This window comes from Cricetulus griseus, chromosome 2 (assembly GCF_003668045.3).
Source record: "Cricetulus griseus strain 17A/GY chromosome 2, alternate assembly CriGri-PICRH-1.0, whole genome shotgun sequence".
NCBI classification, from domain to species: domain Eukaryota; kingdom Metazoa; phylum Chordata; class Mammalia; order Rodentia; family Cricetidae; genus Cricetulus; species Cricetulus griseus.
In genome coordinates, this window is record NC_048595.1 from 459,179,410 (window position 1) to 459,194,648 (window position 15,239).

At 44.0% G+C, this 15,239-nt stretch overlaps 2 protein-coding genes across 42 annotated transcripts in view; one reads left to right on the forward strand and one right to left on the reverse strand.

Moving 5' to 3' along the window:
* The window catches only part of LOC100774912 (disks large-associated protein 1), a 766,677-nt gene that overhangs the window by 629,224 nt on the left and 122,214 nt on the right, over positions 1-15,239 (forward strand). The gene's annotated exons all lie outside the window — the stretch shown is intronic.
* LOC103161380 overlaps positions 7,651-15,239 on the reverse strand; it is a 67,834-nt gene continuing 60,245 nt past the window's right edge. For 29 of the 41 annotated variants that reach the window (XR_004768793.1, XR_004768808.1, XR_004768806.1 and 26 more), the window contains one exon: positions 7,651-9,922. The gene's annotated coding sequence lies outside the window, so the exon portion shown is untranslated. Of the gene's footprint in view, positions 9,923-14,112; positions 14,244-14,987; positions 15,046-15,239 lie in introns of those variants that run through there. The other 12 variants (XR_004768800.1, XR_004768796.1, XR_004768801.1 and 9 more) reach the window with 10 other exon arrangements.

Sequence of the window (15,239 nt, forward strand, 5' to 3'; positions counted from 1 at the left end):
AGCGTCTGTCCCTAGGTGCTTACAGTTTTACAAAGCAGCCAGAATGTTCCCGGCTGTGCTATTGCCAACAGAGACCAGTGCCTGGTACTCAGGGAGCTGTCAGATTGGAGGCCAGGCGTGAAGGGGACCATGGGGAGGAATTTGTGCAATGTAATCGCTGGGAATGTGCTCTGCTAAGGGCTTGTTCGCGTGCAAGGTCGTCCTCTGGTGGTCACTATGTGTATGTACATGGGGAAAGCGCAAACGCTGGCCATAAGGCAATCTATAAAGTGAGTGCAGTTAACGGGTGCCAAGAAAATAAGGAATGTGCTATCCACTACAAGAGGCCCAATAGATTTCTGAGGTCTCCTCACTGACACCCACATTCAGGGGGTCTGGATCAGTCCCATGCTGGTTTCCCAGCTATCAGTCTGGGGACCCAGAGCTCCTCATTGTTCATGTCAGCTGTTTATGTGGGTTTCAACAGCCTGGTCTGGACCCCTTTGCTCATCACTCATCCTTCTCTACAACTGGATTCCAGTTCAGTTCAGTGATTAGTTGTGGGTGTCTGCTTCTACTTCCACCAGCTGCTGGATGAAGGCTATAGGATGGCATATAAGTCATTCATCAATCTCATTATCAGGGGAGGGCATCAGTACTTATCCCTAGCATGGGAATGGACTTTGGGAGCCCATCCCACATGGAGGGATACTCTCTGAGCCTAGACACAAGGGGGTGGGCCTAGGCCCTATCCCAAAGGACATGACAGACTCTGAAGACCCCCTACAGAAGGCCTCACCCTCCCTGGGGAGCAGAAAGGATATGGGATAGGTAGGGTGTTAGTTGGGGGGGGGGGACTGGGATTGACATGTAAAATAATCTTTCTAATTCAAATAAAAAATTATTTTAAAAAAAGGAAAAACAAGGCAGAAATCCTCAAAAATATTTCTATTTTGTAGAGCTTTCAAATTAGAATTGGGTCAATTGTGTATCTTTAAAAAAAAAAAAAAAGTATCTCAGGTCAGTGAAATCCCTAGACTCCTCATAGAGGAAGGAGAACGCCAACTCTCTAACATCCACATGCCTCTCCCAACACAAATAAATAAATAAATAAATAAATAAATAGAAAAAAGGAAAATAAGGAATGTGTCCATAGCTGGTGAGCTTCCTTCTAAAAGAAAACAGATGTTGCTCCCCATGCGCCATCAGATCGGCTGCCGAGTCTTCCCACTCTAGGCAACTCTGGTGATTTATCTGTCTTACTCTGCTGTCAGTTACTCATCCTGTCCACATTTATCTGTAGTTCTCATGTTTTTTTGCCACTATGACCATGTTCTCTGACCTTTCTCCTATACTGGCGAATACTATCCAATAACGTTTAAAATCAATACAATAAAATTCAAAACTCGTGAAGGAATACTTGCCGGCTACCAGGGAGTTTGATTCCTTGTCAGGATCACTCCAAATGATCCTTGTCAGGATCATTCCCTTCCTGCACGTACACACACACACACTCACACACACACTCACACTTACACACACTCACACACACACACTCACACACTTACACACACTCACACACTCACACACACTTACATACTCACACACTCACACACTCACACACACTCACACACTCACACTTAAAAACACTCACACACTCACACACTTACACACACTCACACACTCACACACTCACATACTCACACACACATACTCACACACTCACACACACTCACACACACTCACACACTCATACACACACTCACACTCACACATACTCACACACTCACACACTCATACACACACTCACACTCACACACTCACACACACTTACACACACTCACACACTCATACACACACTCACACATACACACACACACACACACACACACACACACACACACACACACACACCCGTCCTGTGATTCCTCTGGCTCTGGGTTCTTGAGAACCTTCTTAATATCCACCTATCAGTAGACCCTATAGAAACTTGTCCTTTTTGTTGCTCTTGTTCAGGATGAGCAATAGGTCTGTACGTGGCAAGTGGCTTCATCACCAAGCAGCCACAGTCTCTCTTGGACACGGTTCCTGAGCCTCCTGCAACATCTCCTCTACTGCAGACCATGTGGCTTTTTTCTTAGATTCTTCAGCCAAAAATCATAGTCCTCAACAATTTCCAGTCCCTTGGGATCCCATCTCACTCAGCTGCCACTGAATTCATCCCGTAAGCATGGTTGGAATCCTGCCTTGTCTTTTAGTGCCACTATCACTCTCCCAACCCTGTGTCGTGATCCTCACACTCTTTAAAGACCAGAGTCCTTATCTGTTTCTGAAGATAGACATGAGTACTTCAGGAGACCCTCACTTTGTCGTCTCCCGTGAGCAAAATGTCATGCACATGGACGTGACCGAATGAATAGATAAGGGTGTGCTCACCTTGAGTGAAAACATTTTTTTTTCCTGCAGGTGTAATCTTGCCCCTCTAATGAGATCAGACAATGGGTGCACTCAAAAAGTTAGTCTCAGGGACTGGGGAGATGGTTTAGGGGATAAGTGTTTGCCATGTAAGCACAGGACCTTATTTATGTCCCCCAAATCTATTAATCTATGTATTTCCACATGGTCTTGGCTTACCAGAGAACGCCTGAACCTGCAACTCCTTTGCCGGCTACATGGCGACTCCATCTGCCTACATTTCCCAGAAGTCTCCTCCTCTCCTAGTCCTGCCTATCCTTCCTGCCTGGCCAATCAGCCGATCAGTGCTTTACTCATCAACCAATAAGAGAAACATATGTACAGAAGAACAGCGCCCCATCACTGCATGGCTTTCATTACCACGGCCAGGCTCTTGAGATTCTACATACAGAACTATTGACCTAGATCCTAGTCCTGCCTGACTCCAATCCCACCACTCTCTCCACTCACTCTAGTACTAGAGAAACTGGTCAGAATGCCAGGGACACGGCTTCTTCTGTTTCCTAGTGGAGAAGGGAAGTCAGTAGCTTAGAGATAACGCCCATATCCTTGTGAACACAGAACTCGGTGACAGAAGGGTTCAAGACTTTAAAGTGCCGAGTGGTTAGCAAGCGACTCCACATGCGTGCGTCAGGGTCTAACCATGGAAGCCCTCGGGTGCAGGAGTAGGACTGACTTTACCAGGCTGTAATCTCCGCCAGGGCCAACGAATAGGAAACAGTCCTGGGCGACCTTGAAAAGCTAATGGCTCTTTATTTCACTGTACCTTGGTACAAGATACTCCGATGCCTGGTAAGAGAATAAACTCCTAATTAAAATAACAAAATTGCATTTGAACTCTGGAGACCATGAGAACTTTCTAATTGCCTCTTCTAATGTGTTCCAAGATGCAGATTCACAGCGATTAGTGGTTCGTGGGTGGGGATGTCCATTTCATTTTGTGTTAACAATAAAAACACTTCCAAAAATACACATAATGGGAATGATTACCTCTTGCCTTAGCTAAGAGGCACTTAACCTTTGATCTCTAGCTAAATTACATTACCCAGAGGCAGCACACACACAGCCAGGAACTTGTTTCTTTGGGTGTTGTGTGTTAATATGTTAAAGGAATTAGTAAATTTTTCAAAGTTCTCCTGAGGGTAGCTTCTTACAGATCAAGGCAAGACGGGGGAGATTTAACTCTGGCAAAGACAGTAGAAAATACAAACCACCATTAGCTTGGTTTCAGTTTTGTATTCATTTTTCCATACTGGAAACATGACAGGAACTAATTCTTCAGTGTCTTTTTTAAAATGTTGCGTGGGGAAATTATGAAAGGTTCCTTTCCTCAGAAAACCAGTGTTCGTCTTTACATGACTGCCATCGTAAATGCAAATGCAAACTCCTACTCGCAAATGCTTGCAAGCCGGAAGTCATAATCACATTCATTCAACCTAGCTGAGTAACTTACTTTCGTCCCACTCGTGTTTTTTCCAACTAGCTCATCAAATGGTGAGCTAGTTAGAAAACGACTCGGCAGATAAAGGTGCTTGCCTGATGACCTCAGTTCAGTTTCTGGTAACCATGTATTTAAAGGAGAGAACTGACTCCTGCAAGTTGTCCTCTGACCTCTACATGCCTGTCTCTCTCTCTGTCTCTCTCTCTCTCTCTCTCTCTCTCTCTCTCTCTCTCTCTCTCTCTCTCTCTCTGTCACACACACACACACACACACATCACACATATACATACATGTACACACTCATGTACATGTACAAATACATGTACACACACACATATATGTACAAATATAATTTTAACTGGAGCTAGAGAGATGGCTCAGCGATTAAGAACACCAGCGGCCCTTGCAGAGGAGTCAGGTTTGGGTCCCAGCACATACATGACAGCTCACAATACCTGTAACACTAGTTCCAGAATATGCAATGCTCTCTCTTGGCCCTCAAGGGCATCTGACACATACATGATGCACAGACGTACATACAGGCACTCACAGGCATAAAATAAAAATTAAATCTTTAGCTCATCAAGTATAGAGGTCTTCTGGACCTGTGCCACGTGGCCTATCTGTAGGGATACCCACTGTTCCTTCTTTGGGCTGCTTCACTCAAAACCTTGGCCACACCTTGTTTCCACTAGTCCTCCCAGAATTTAAGAACTTGAATTTCACTCTCTCCCCCAAATATGGGATGGGAAGAGATGCTTGTGAGAAATTCCCAAATTGTGTCCTAGGTGCCATGATGTGTTCCAGATATAAATTTAAAACAACAACAAATCCCACGGTCACCCATGCTTATTACCTGACGAGAATTTCTAAGAATTGTCTTTTAATTCTCCCACAATTTTCTGAGTTGCTTTAACTATAAAGTTAATTCCCTTCCTTCTTCCTTCCTTCCTTTCTACACCCCTACCCAAGACATCCTTTACTGTTTCTCAGAACGTGACTTCCAAGGCAAAAAACAATGGGATAAAGTTCATATTTGAGCTCCCTCACACCACCCTGGCCCGCTGCATTTGTGTGGCCCTAGAAAGTAGCCCTTGCTGTCCATTGCCCATGTTTAGACTTGCCGAGGTCGGTAGCCGTTCTGAGCATATATCAGGTTTCCATTGAAACAGCATATATCACTTTTCTTCCTGATCATGCCATTTAGAAGAGGAAAAAGATCCCTTCAAAGGACACTCGATACATGTTGTCTGATAAGCACAAGGACAGAGATTATTGAGAGAGCCACCAATGCCGAGGGCGAGCTGACCCTGGTACTGAGAAATCTAAAATTACATTTCCCAACTCCATCAACAGTCCAGTACAGAGGAGGTCAGATTCAGCAGCTGGGTTTTTCACTCCATTGCTCTGGCGATGAGAAGGTTTGTTGTTCAAGGATATCACTTATAGCCTGAAGTTTGGGGCTGATTTGGTTTGAATGTGAGCAGAGAGATAAATACATTTAAATTCTTCCTGGAGACCCTAGGACTGATTTTACAGATCATATGACAATGAGCCAGACAAAGGATCTGCTTCAGAGATTTTTTTTTTTTAATTTAGTGAACATTGCCCAAGGCTGTAGCCTATGAAATCGTTGTTAGAGGAGATTAACCATAGCATATAGGAGAATGCAGGAAGCCGGAACAAGGTGGAGGCTAGCTAACAAACCCAGGTCCTAAACGTCGTGTTTGTGGTGTAGTCTATTTCTTATTAGCATGTCCCAGCAGTGAACAGGAATTTCCAGCAGGAAAGGGCCTTGGAAGTCTGCAGATACCAGGGAAGGGCTTCAGGAAAGATGCAGCCTCCTGCCAGTCTTCCCTGAAGTTTCCACAACCATTAAGAGTCTGTTGGGGGCCAAGCAGTAGTGGTGTGCACCTTTAGAGGCAGGTGGATCTCTGTGAGTTTGAGGGCAGCCTGGTCTATAAGAGCTAGTTTCAGGACAGTCTCCAAAGCCACAGAGAAACCCGGTCTTGAAAAACAAAACACAAAAAACAAAATCTGTCGGGGAGGGAACACAACCGGTGCCAGATGTCTCCCACGTGGTGCCAGGTGTCTCCCACGCCACCTTTTTGCCCACTCTGTAGCCATGTGGCATCTTCCCAAAGGCAATCAATCCCTTCTTGTTTTTGTTTTGCTCTGCCTTTCTTTTTTCATATCTAAAATCTAAGACCTTTATTTGATGAGAGAAGTGCAAGTATGATCAACAATAGCGTGCAGACCTTTACTCTGAGACACTTCCTGCAGCTCTCCGAGAACTGGGAAAGTATCTTCTCTCTATAGCTTTCAGGCCTTACACTCATCCTTTGCTTGTCTTTAGATGGCAGAGGCCCATCCATTCTCAGGCCAGCCTCTCTCTGCTTCCCGTTATGATGCTGGATTTCTACTTAGCATCTCAAATCTATGTCTGGTTTTAGCTCTTGGAGCCTCTTCTGTATGAACCAAGGAATTTACATTAGGTAACTACTAGCCAGCTGTTTTAGAAAGGAAACAATTCTAACAATACAACTACATTTTAAAGGCCTGTAGGAACGGGGCATTGGTGGCGCACACCTTTAATCCCAACACATGGGAGGCAGAGGCAGGAGGATCTCTGTGAGTTGGAAGCCAGCCTGGTCTACAAAGCGAGTTCCAGGACAGGCTCCAAAACAATACAGAGAAGAAATCCTGTCTCGTAAAACCAAAAAATAAAAAAAAAAAAAGTTAAGGCCTCATAGGAGTGTGATCATCATAGTTAATTGTCACACAGCTGCTATTTGGTCCAAATGTCTTCAAATATTCTGTTGGCCATTGGTTTTTAGTATTACACTGATGTACTTCACTTTCTAAGGTGATGTGGGTTTTGCTTATATTTTTGGCATTGACTTCTCAGCTGTTTTCAGGGAAGCGGTAGCTGAAAACAGCACAAACATACAGTCATAGAATATTCGGCAGTCAGAAGTCTGACATCAGCCCAGAAGACTGAAACCATGATGACCATGGGGTTACATTCCTTCTAGAGGCTCTCAGAAAACCGCCTTTCATGGCCTTTCTCACCCTCTCAAGGCTGTTGAGATCCTAGACTCATGACCGCTTTCCATTTTCAAAGCCAGCCACAGCAGATGAGTCTCTTTTTGTTGCTGTTGTTGTAGGAGTGATAAAGTTTATTTTAGTTCATGGTTCAAGATATAGTCCATCAAACAAGGAATTCAAAGCAGCAGGAGCTTGAAGCAGCTGGTCACATGATGGCCACAATCAGAAGAGAGCGATAGTTTTCCCTCTCTATTTATATGGCCCAGGATCCCAACAAGGATATACACCCACAGTAGGTGAGTCTCCCCACCCCCATTAAAATGACCAAAATAATGCCTCCCACGCCTGCACACATCTCCCAGATGATCCTGGGATCAGTCAAGTTGACAATACTAATCATCACAACCTGTGACTTTATAGCTATTTAATTAAATTGAGTGTGCATTTGATACAGGGATGTATCAAATGGTAATGTCCTCTTGATGGACTTTGCTTTTAATCAGCATAAAGTGACCTTCTGTCTCTTTTCGGGAGTAGGGTTTGGTTTTGTTTTGTTTTGTTTTGTATTTAAGTCCATTTCAACAGCAATTCCCAATGGCTTTCTGATTCCGTCAGCATATAATCCTTTTCTCTATCCTCTCCCCTTAAGGTAGTATCTAACTTTGATGATGGGGTGTATTTCTTGGAGTCAGAAAAGAGATGGTTCATGTTTTTTCTTTTTGTTTTATTTTTAGAATAACATTAAGCCTTTGAAATTTTTATAGAATGTTTTCTTAATCATTTACCCCAGTTTCTCCCAGATCTACCTCAGTCTTCTTACCTCAGTCTTCTTACCTCAGTCTTCTTACCTCAGTCTTCTTACCCACCCAACTTCTTGTTCTCTCTCTCTCTAAACCCATTGAGTGCAGTTTACATTGGCTAACTTCTCTTGGGTGTGGGGCCTACTCTTTCATGTCTGAGGATCTCTGAATTGGGATTAGGTCCACCCCCATAATCCAGGATCTCCCATCTCAAGATCTTTAATGCCTCCACAATGTCCCTTCTGCTACATAAGACGACATTTACAGTTATGAGACTTTAACATCTTTGGAGACTTTACTCTGATCTCCATAGAACTTCTGGCGCGTGTACTCTGTGAGGATCCCAGCCCCTGAGCACAGTGAAGGAGGCAAACCAAATTAGAACCTCAACTGGTGATTTTCTTTGATCTTGCCCTGCTGTCTGTCCCTTCTGAGATAATTCGTCACTGGTTCTTTAGCGAACGCCTGTAAGGGAAAAGAAAAATTGCAGGAAAGAAAACACTCTCATGTACAACCCTCAGGGCTATCCAGCATTGACATAAGGGAATAAGTACTCTGTTTGCTCCATGATCTACTAAAATGAAAAAGATAGAATACTATTACAGTCGTTAACATATTATTTAAATAATAACTGTAAGGGGCTTGAGAGATGACTCGGCGGATAAGTGCGCTTGCCGTGCAATCACATGGATATGAGTTTGCACCACCCATGTGAAAGCCAAGCACAGCCTTGTGTGCCTGTGACCCCAGTGTTAGGCTATGCCTGTCTCTGCTCCCTTAAGAGCTCTATGGCCAAACAGTGAGCTTCCTGTCAACTGAAAAATCTGTCTCAAAATATAAGGTGGAATGCAATAGAAAAAGACACCCAGTGCCTTTCTGGGCTCCACCACTTACACAGCACACATGCAAACACAAAGACCAAAAGCAGTAACAAGATGTAATAACATGGACATTGTGCTTCGCTATGGTCTTAAAAACAATTGCATGACAGTCTTCCTCTACACTTGCTTGGTCACTTAAGTTAGGACTTCCTGGTGCATTCTGAAAAGGGCTGCACACTTCACCAACATGACCAGGCTTCCAAAAGCACCCTTATGGAGCTTCCTCATGCTACACTTGCCGTTACATGTCATCAGACAGTGGCAGAGACCTAGAAGCAATTATTTTATGTTACACAAAGAGCTCTTGGTTTCTTGGTTTGTGCTCATCTCTTATTGGAGGTATTAAGGCTTTGCAGCATAAGACTGAGAAGTAAAGAAACACACTTTGCCATGTCCCCACCTCCTTTCTCTCCATTTCCTAAAATATCCCTGCTTTAATTCAATTTTTCTGCTTGTGTTAAATCTGCAGAGACCTTGTTAAGATGACAGCTAAATTAAAGAGCAAGGAAGACGGTTAATATTTACAAGGTTACATAGGTTTCTGAGCAATGTTGTCTTTTGTTTCAAATGCTCAGAGGGAAAAGGCAATGCTTTAGAGACAATACCGAACCTCAGACTGTGGCCACCGGAATATTCAACATGACGACACTACTTGTGTGATTACAGTTTCCTTGTCTGATTGATCCTTTGAAAATCTCCATCACATTCGGATTCTTGATTGATTTTATCAAGTGGCAAATTCTGTCTTTCCTCCTTTGGAGATTGGCTATGACGTTGACAGGGAAGACTAACCTTTCAGACAGATACAGCCCAAGTAAGATTCTCTTCCATCAGAATCGCAGCAGTGTTCCTCCTCTCTAGGCTCTGCCTAGTGGTTCTCAGGGAATTACTCAAACTGCTTTGACAAGGGTGTCCCCCAAAACTCCATGGCTGCTCCTCCTTCCACTGCTCATAGTGTAAGCCAGGGCACAACAAGACCACTTACTAGACCACTCCATGGGTAGAAATAAAGGTTTATTGGGGATCCAAATGCCAAGGCTCTCTCTCTCCAGGGACAAAGGAGAACAGGCTAGAGGAGGAGAAAGGGATTTTGTACAAGGCAGCAGGGTGGGGTTTTTGAGCAGATACTGGATGTTAGGATTGACAGGCAACTAAACACCCTCTGCCCAAGGCAGTTAGTTAATCATTGAGGCAAATTAAAAGAGGTTTCTGATAAACAAATACCACCTGTAGTTCATCCACTGCCAGGCCAAAGTCCCTCTGTTTCAGGCAATGTCGTCAGCACAGCCATCGGGGTGCTGCTTTGGACCAGACACAAAGGGAGACAGTTTCTTCAGCATGTGTTAGAAAGTTGGGTAAATTTCATACCTCACCCCCACCCCCAAACAGGGTTTCTCTGTGTAGCTTTGGCTATCCTTGGACTTGCTTTGTAGACCAGGCTGGACTTGAACTTACAGAGATCCTCCTGCCTCCAACTCCTGAGTGCTGGGTTTAAAGGCAAGCAACACAACTGACAAGCTCCTGAATTTCTTTTCTTACGGTACATTATCCACCAATTATTAAGGTAGCATGACTTCTATTAAAGCATCTTGCTTATTCATATAATAGTATATATGGGCTGTCACCTACATTCTTCATGTTGGTGATAGAACAGTTATCTGACTAGCTGGGCTAAGTATCATGTAATATTTATTCATGGATAACAATAGTCACTGATAATCCACTCCTAACATGTGAGTCCTATGTAATTTGTGTTTATGACCTTATTTAATCCTCCTGTTATCCCTGGGTGGGTGATATTGCTTACGTCATTGAAGGTGAAAATTTGTGAATCTTGGGGACTCAAATGAGTGGTCCATGCCTGTTAATTCCAGCACTCAAGAGGCTGAGGCAGGAGGATTGCCTTGAATTTGAGGCCAGGCTGGGCTACACTGTCTCAAAAAAAAAAAAATCCTGGAAAGTAAGGGGGTCTTACAAAAAGCACACACCAGGTAAGAGACCACAACTGCACACTCCCAACTGCTAATTTTATTTCATCCAACTTTTTCTTAAGAATTTTATGTTCATTTGTTCATTGGTACACACATACAAACCTGAAAAGTTGTCTGACCTCTGCACTTTCATGACTCTGTTCTCTACAGAACCATGAACCCAGATCCTCACACTTGTAAAGGACATACCACAAATCCACGCACACACACACACACACATACTCATTACCTCACACAACCACACACACACATACACTCACACCCTCTCTCTCTCTCTCTCTCTCTCTCGATCACACATCCTCACAAACACACTTGCTGAGCCACCTCACCGGCCTGTCTGCTCTTTCTTACTGCCCTTTCTCAGCTGTGTAGCCACAGAGTTTGTCTCTCTTAGCCTTACAAACACCTCTGTGGTGATCGGATGCTCATCACCCTCCATGATGACCCTTTCTCGGGCCTCATTACTGTTACACATTCCTCGTATGGAGGGAACAAGAGCTATTTATTTCTAGCCCACTTAGGCCCCTACTGTGTCACCCTCAGTTTTGTAGAGTCTCTGAAACTAAAATCTATCATTTAGCATCCCAAATACAGAAGAGAGAAAATTGTTTCTTTTCTGACAGATTGGGGGAGTATCTGAGTTTAATCTTTTTTACCCCATAAAACCTCTGGCTGGATTCCAGTTATTTCTTATAGGCTGGTATTGGGACAGTTTTGCTTATATGATGCCAATACTTTTAACTTGTGTTGTTGATTATAAGGAAAACTAAGTTGATCTGATGTTTTATATATAGTTGACCTCCCTGAGCCTGACTTCATCTAGCATGGGCTGCTTCGCCGTGATCCCCCAGTTAGAGAACTCAGAGATGGAGCCCTCAACATGCTCCTTTCCTCAGAGGTTTGGATTCCAGCCTTTAACCAAATAATGTTCACAGGAATGACTGTGTAGCTCATCAGAAGAGTGTGTGCCTAGCATTCCCAAGGCTCTGTTTGCAATCCCTAAACACAGGAGGGAGAGAGAGAGAGAGAGAAATAGCCCATGGTAACTTGGAAACGTATGTCAGGGGGGCACTGTGGAGCATGGAAATGGAGTTCAATGGCAAGGTTTTGCTTAGCATGCTTGAGACTCTGAATTGGATTCCCAAAACCAAGCCCCACCCCATTTTAAAGATGTAATTACCTCCATTAGACCAAAAAAAAAAAAAATCAAAGCTTAGACTAGCCAACCTTAAATGTGTTTAGAACACTTACATTAGCCTGTAGTTTGACAGACTCGCCCAGCACAAAGCCTACATTTTTAGATAACTATGAGTTTAAATTCTATAACTCATAAATAAATATGAGTTATAGAATAACTCATATAATTTATTGAAAAACTCATATAATTTATTGAAAAGCTCAAAATTCTATAGATTTTTTTTACTACCTGTGAATTCCTTCCATACCATTGTAAAGAGCCCAGGACACCACTGAATTCACAGGCTATTCTCACAGGCCATGTATTCTGTAATGCTTGCTGCAGTACACTGCCCTGGTAGTTTGTACCCGGTCTTTCCTGGTGAGGCTCCACATGGCGGATGTACACCAGCCAGAACTGCACTCTTCCAAAAGTAACGTTTTACATCAGTTCCCTCAAGAGAAAGAACAATAGTGGTGCCACTCGGGCTGTTTTGTGCCTTCAGAGCCCTCCTCACTGTTGGTTTTTGTTGGGAAAGCCAACAAGTACAGAATCAAGGAAAAACAGAAGAGAGACGTGGAGTGCTGGGCTGGTGGTTGGGAGTATTTTTGTTCTTGTAGAAGACCTGGGGTTTGGTTCCCAGAACCCATATGGTGGCTCACAACCACCCATGACTCCAGTTCCAGGGGATTTGATGCCATCTTCTGAATTCTGAGAGCACCAGGCATGCAGGTGATGGACATACATACATGCAGGCAAGACACTCATATGTGTACAACAGAATAAATCAGAGAGAGAGAGAGAGAGAGAGAGAGGAAGTCAACAAAACTGTGAGAAAGTGAAAATCCATTGGATGGGAAATGAGAACCCCACGTTTGTTGTGAAGAGGGGGCAGCGTTGGTGATGAAGAGTACCATCCTGAGCTGGGTAGCTCACACCTTTAATCCCCTCACTCGGGAGGCAGATCTCTGAAGGTTCGAGGCCAGCCTGGTCTACAAAGCTTCATAGAGAAACCCTGTCTTGAAAACACTAATATATATATTATGGGCTGGAGAGATGGCTCAGAGGTTAAGAGCACTGACAGTTCTTCCAGAGGTCCTGAGTTCAATTCCCAGCAACCACATGGTGGCTCACAGCCATCTGTAATGAGATCTGGCGCCCTCTTCTGGCCTCCAGGGATGTGTGCAGGCAGAATGTTGTATACATAATAAATCTTAAAAAAAAAAAAAAAAAAAAAAAAAAAGAGTACCATCCTGGACTGGATGTGCAGCTCAGTGGTAGAACATAGCCTCAGATGTTGGAAGCCCTGGGTGTGGTCCCTGACACTATGAAAAAATTAAAATTAAGGGAAGAGACAAAGAGCAAAGTGGTCACAGCTGAAGTCATCATCGATCTTTCCTGCATACAGGCGCATCACACACATCTGTTTATCCTGTGAATATCCTGCTGCTGTAAAGTAATTGGCCCAGGTTCAGTTCCTAGCACCTATGTGGCATCTTACAGTTCCAGCGCCAGGGGATCTGGTGCTGTCTTCTGCCCATGATAGACGCCAAAGCACCCACATGGTGCACGGAGATACATACCAGCAAAACACACACCTAAAATAAAATGCTGTCCTTCCTGAAACTCTCTCTCTGTAGACCAGGCTGGCCTCAAACTTAAGAGCTCGGCCTGCAACCTGAGTGCTGAGATTAAAGGTGTCTGCCACCACCACCTGGCCCATAATTTTTTTTATTATAATTATTATTATTTTAAGTCTTTCAGAAAAAGCCAGAGTCTTCATAACCTATCTTGTTTTGAGTCTTTTACAACAGTTATTCCCTTCGTGGGCCTTTATTGCTGCTCTAACATGGGTTGGCGGTGGGGAGGATCTGCCTCCTACAATAAGAAAAATAGGAGTTGCTGCTTGATTTCAACAAAGAGGCTACATGATCCCAGATTTTAGAGAATTACTCTTGTGGCTCCACTGGGAACCAACTAGCTAAGCTTGAGGAAAAGAGCATCTGAAAATAGATTCTAAAGGGGAAATGACTTCATTAATACTATATTTGCTTCAGCTTCCTTCCTTCCATCCTGCTTGAGTGTGGGACAGAGAATAATCTGTTGAAGAAGCCAGGTCAAGCCAGGCATGGCGGTGCCAGGCCTTTAATCCCATAGCACTCAGGAGAAGGAAGTAGGGGAGTCTCTTTTGAGTTCGAGCCAGCCTGGTCTACAGAACGAGGAGTTCCGGCACAGTCAGAGCTGCTGTCTTAGTTAGGGTTTCTTTTGCTGTGAAGAGACATCATAACCGCAGCAGCTCTTTTAAAGGGGGCTCACTCACAGTTTCAGAGGTTTAGTCCATTATCATCATGGCGGCAGGCAGGCAGGCAGACGTGGTGCTGTGGCGGTCGCTGAGAGTCCTACATCTTGCAGACAACAGGAAGGGGTCTGAAGCACTGGGTGTGGCTTGGGCGTACATGAGACCCCCCCAAGCCCGCCCCCACAGTGACACACTTCCTCCAACAAAGCTACACTCCTAACACCTTACCACAGCTACACAGTGAGACCCTGTCTCAAAAGACAACAAATAAATAAGCAAGTAAATAAAATGGAAAGCAAGTTAAAAACCTGTTTTCTCAGGCTACAGATGTGACTTAATGGGGGAGGAGGGGGTGCGGGAGGGAGAAATGCTTGCCTAGGAAAAGCCAAGAGAAAAAAAGTTTTCTACCTTTGTGAAAAGAATTGGCCGCGTCTCCAACTGAAATAATCAGTTCCTGTGATATGACCTTTTTCACTAGACACAGCCAATCAAAGCAAGAGTATGATCTGTCAATTTATGAATCCCTTCCTTTAGCAATTTTTTTTTTTTTTGGTACTGAGTTAGCTTTCTGCTACTGTAGCAAATATCTGAGATGAGCTATCTTAAAAAGAAGAAAGCTTTAAAAAAAGAAGACAGGATTTGGACTCCCAGCTTTAAAGGTCTTTTAGGCCTATGGTGGGTGAGACAGAGAGACAGAGAGATCCCCGTATCACCTTTGAGGGCATGCATGCTGTCTTAGTTAGGGTTAGTGTTGCTGTGACGAAACCATGAGCAAAAGCATCTTGGGGAGGAAAGGTTTTATGTCACTCACAGTTCCATGTAACAGCTCATCATCAAAAGCAGTGAGGGCTGGCCAGGCAGTAGTGGCTCACAACTTTAATCCCAGCACTTGGAGGCCAGCCTGGTCTACAGAGTGAATACCAGGACAGCAGGGGCTACACAGAGAAACCCTGTCTAAAAAAAAAAAAAAAAAAAAGCAGTGAGGACAGGAACCTGGAGGTGGGATCTGGTGCATAGACCGTGGAGGAGCTGCTTACTGGCTGTGTGCTTTTCTATAGAACGCAGGAGCATCAGCTGAAGGATGATACAACCCACAACGGGCTGGGCCCACATCCATCAATCACTAAGATCTTATGGAGGCATTTTCT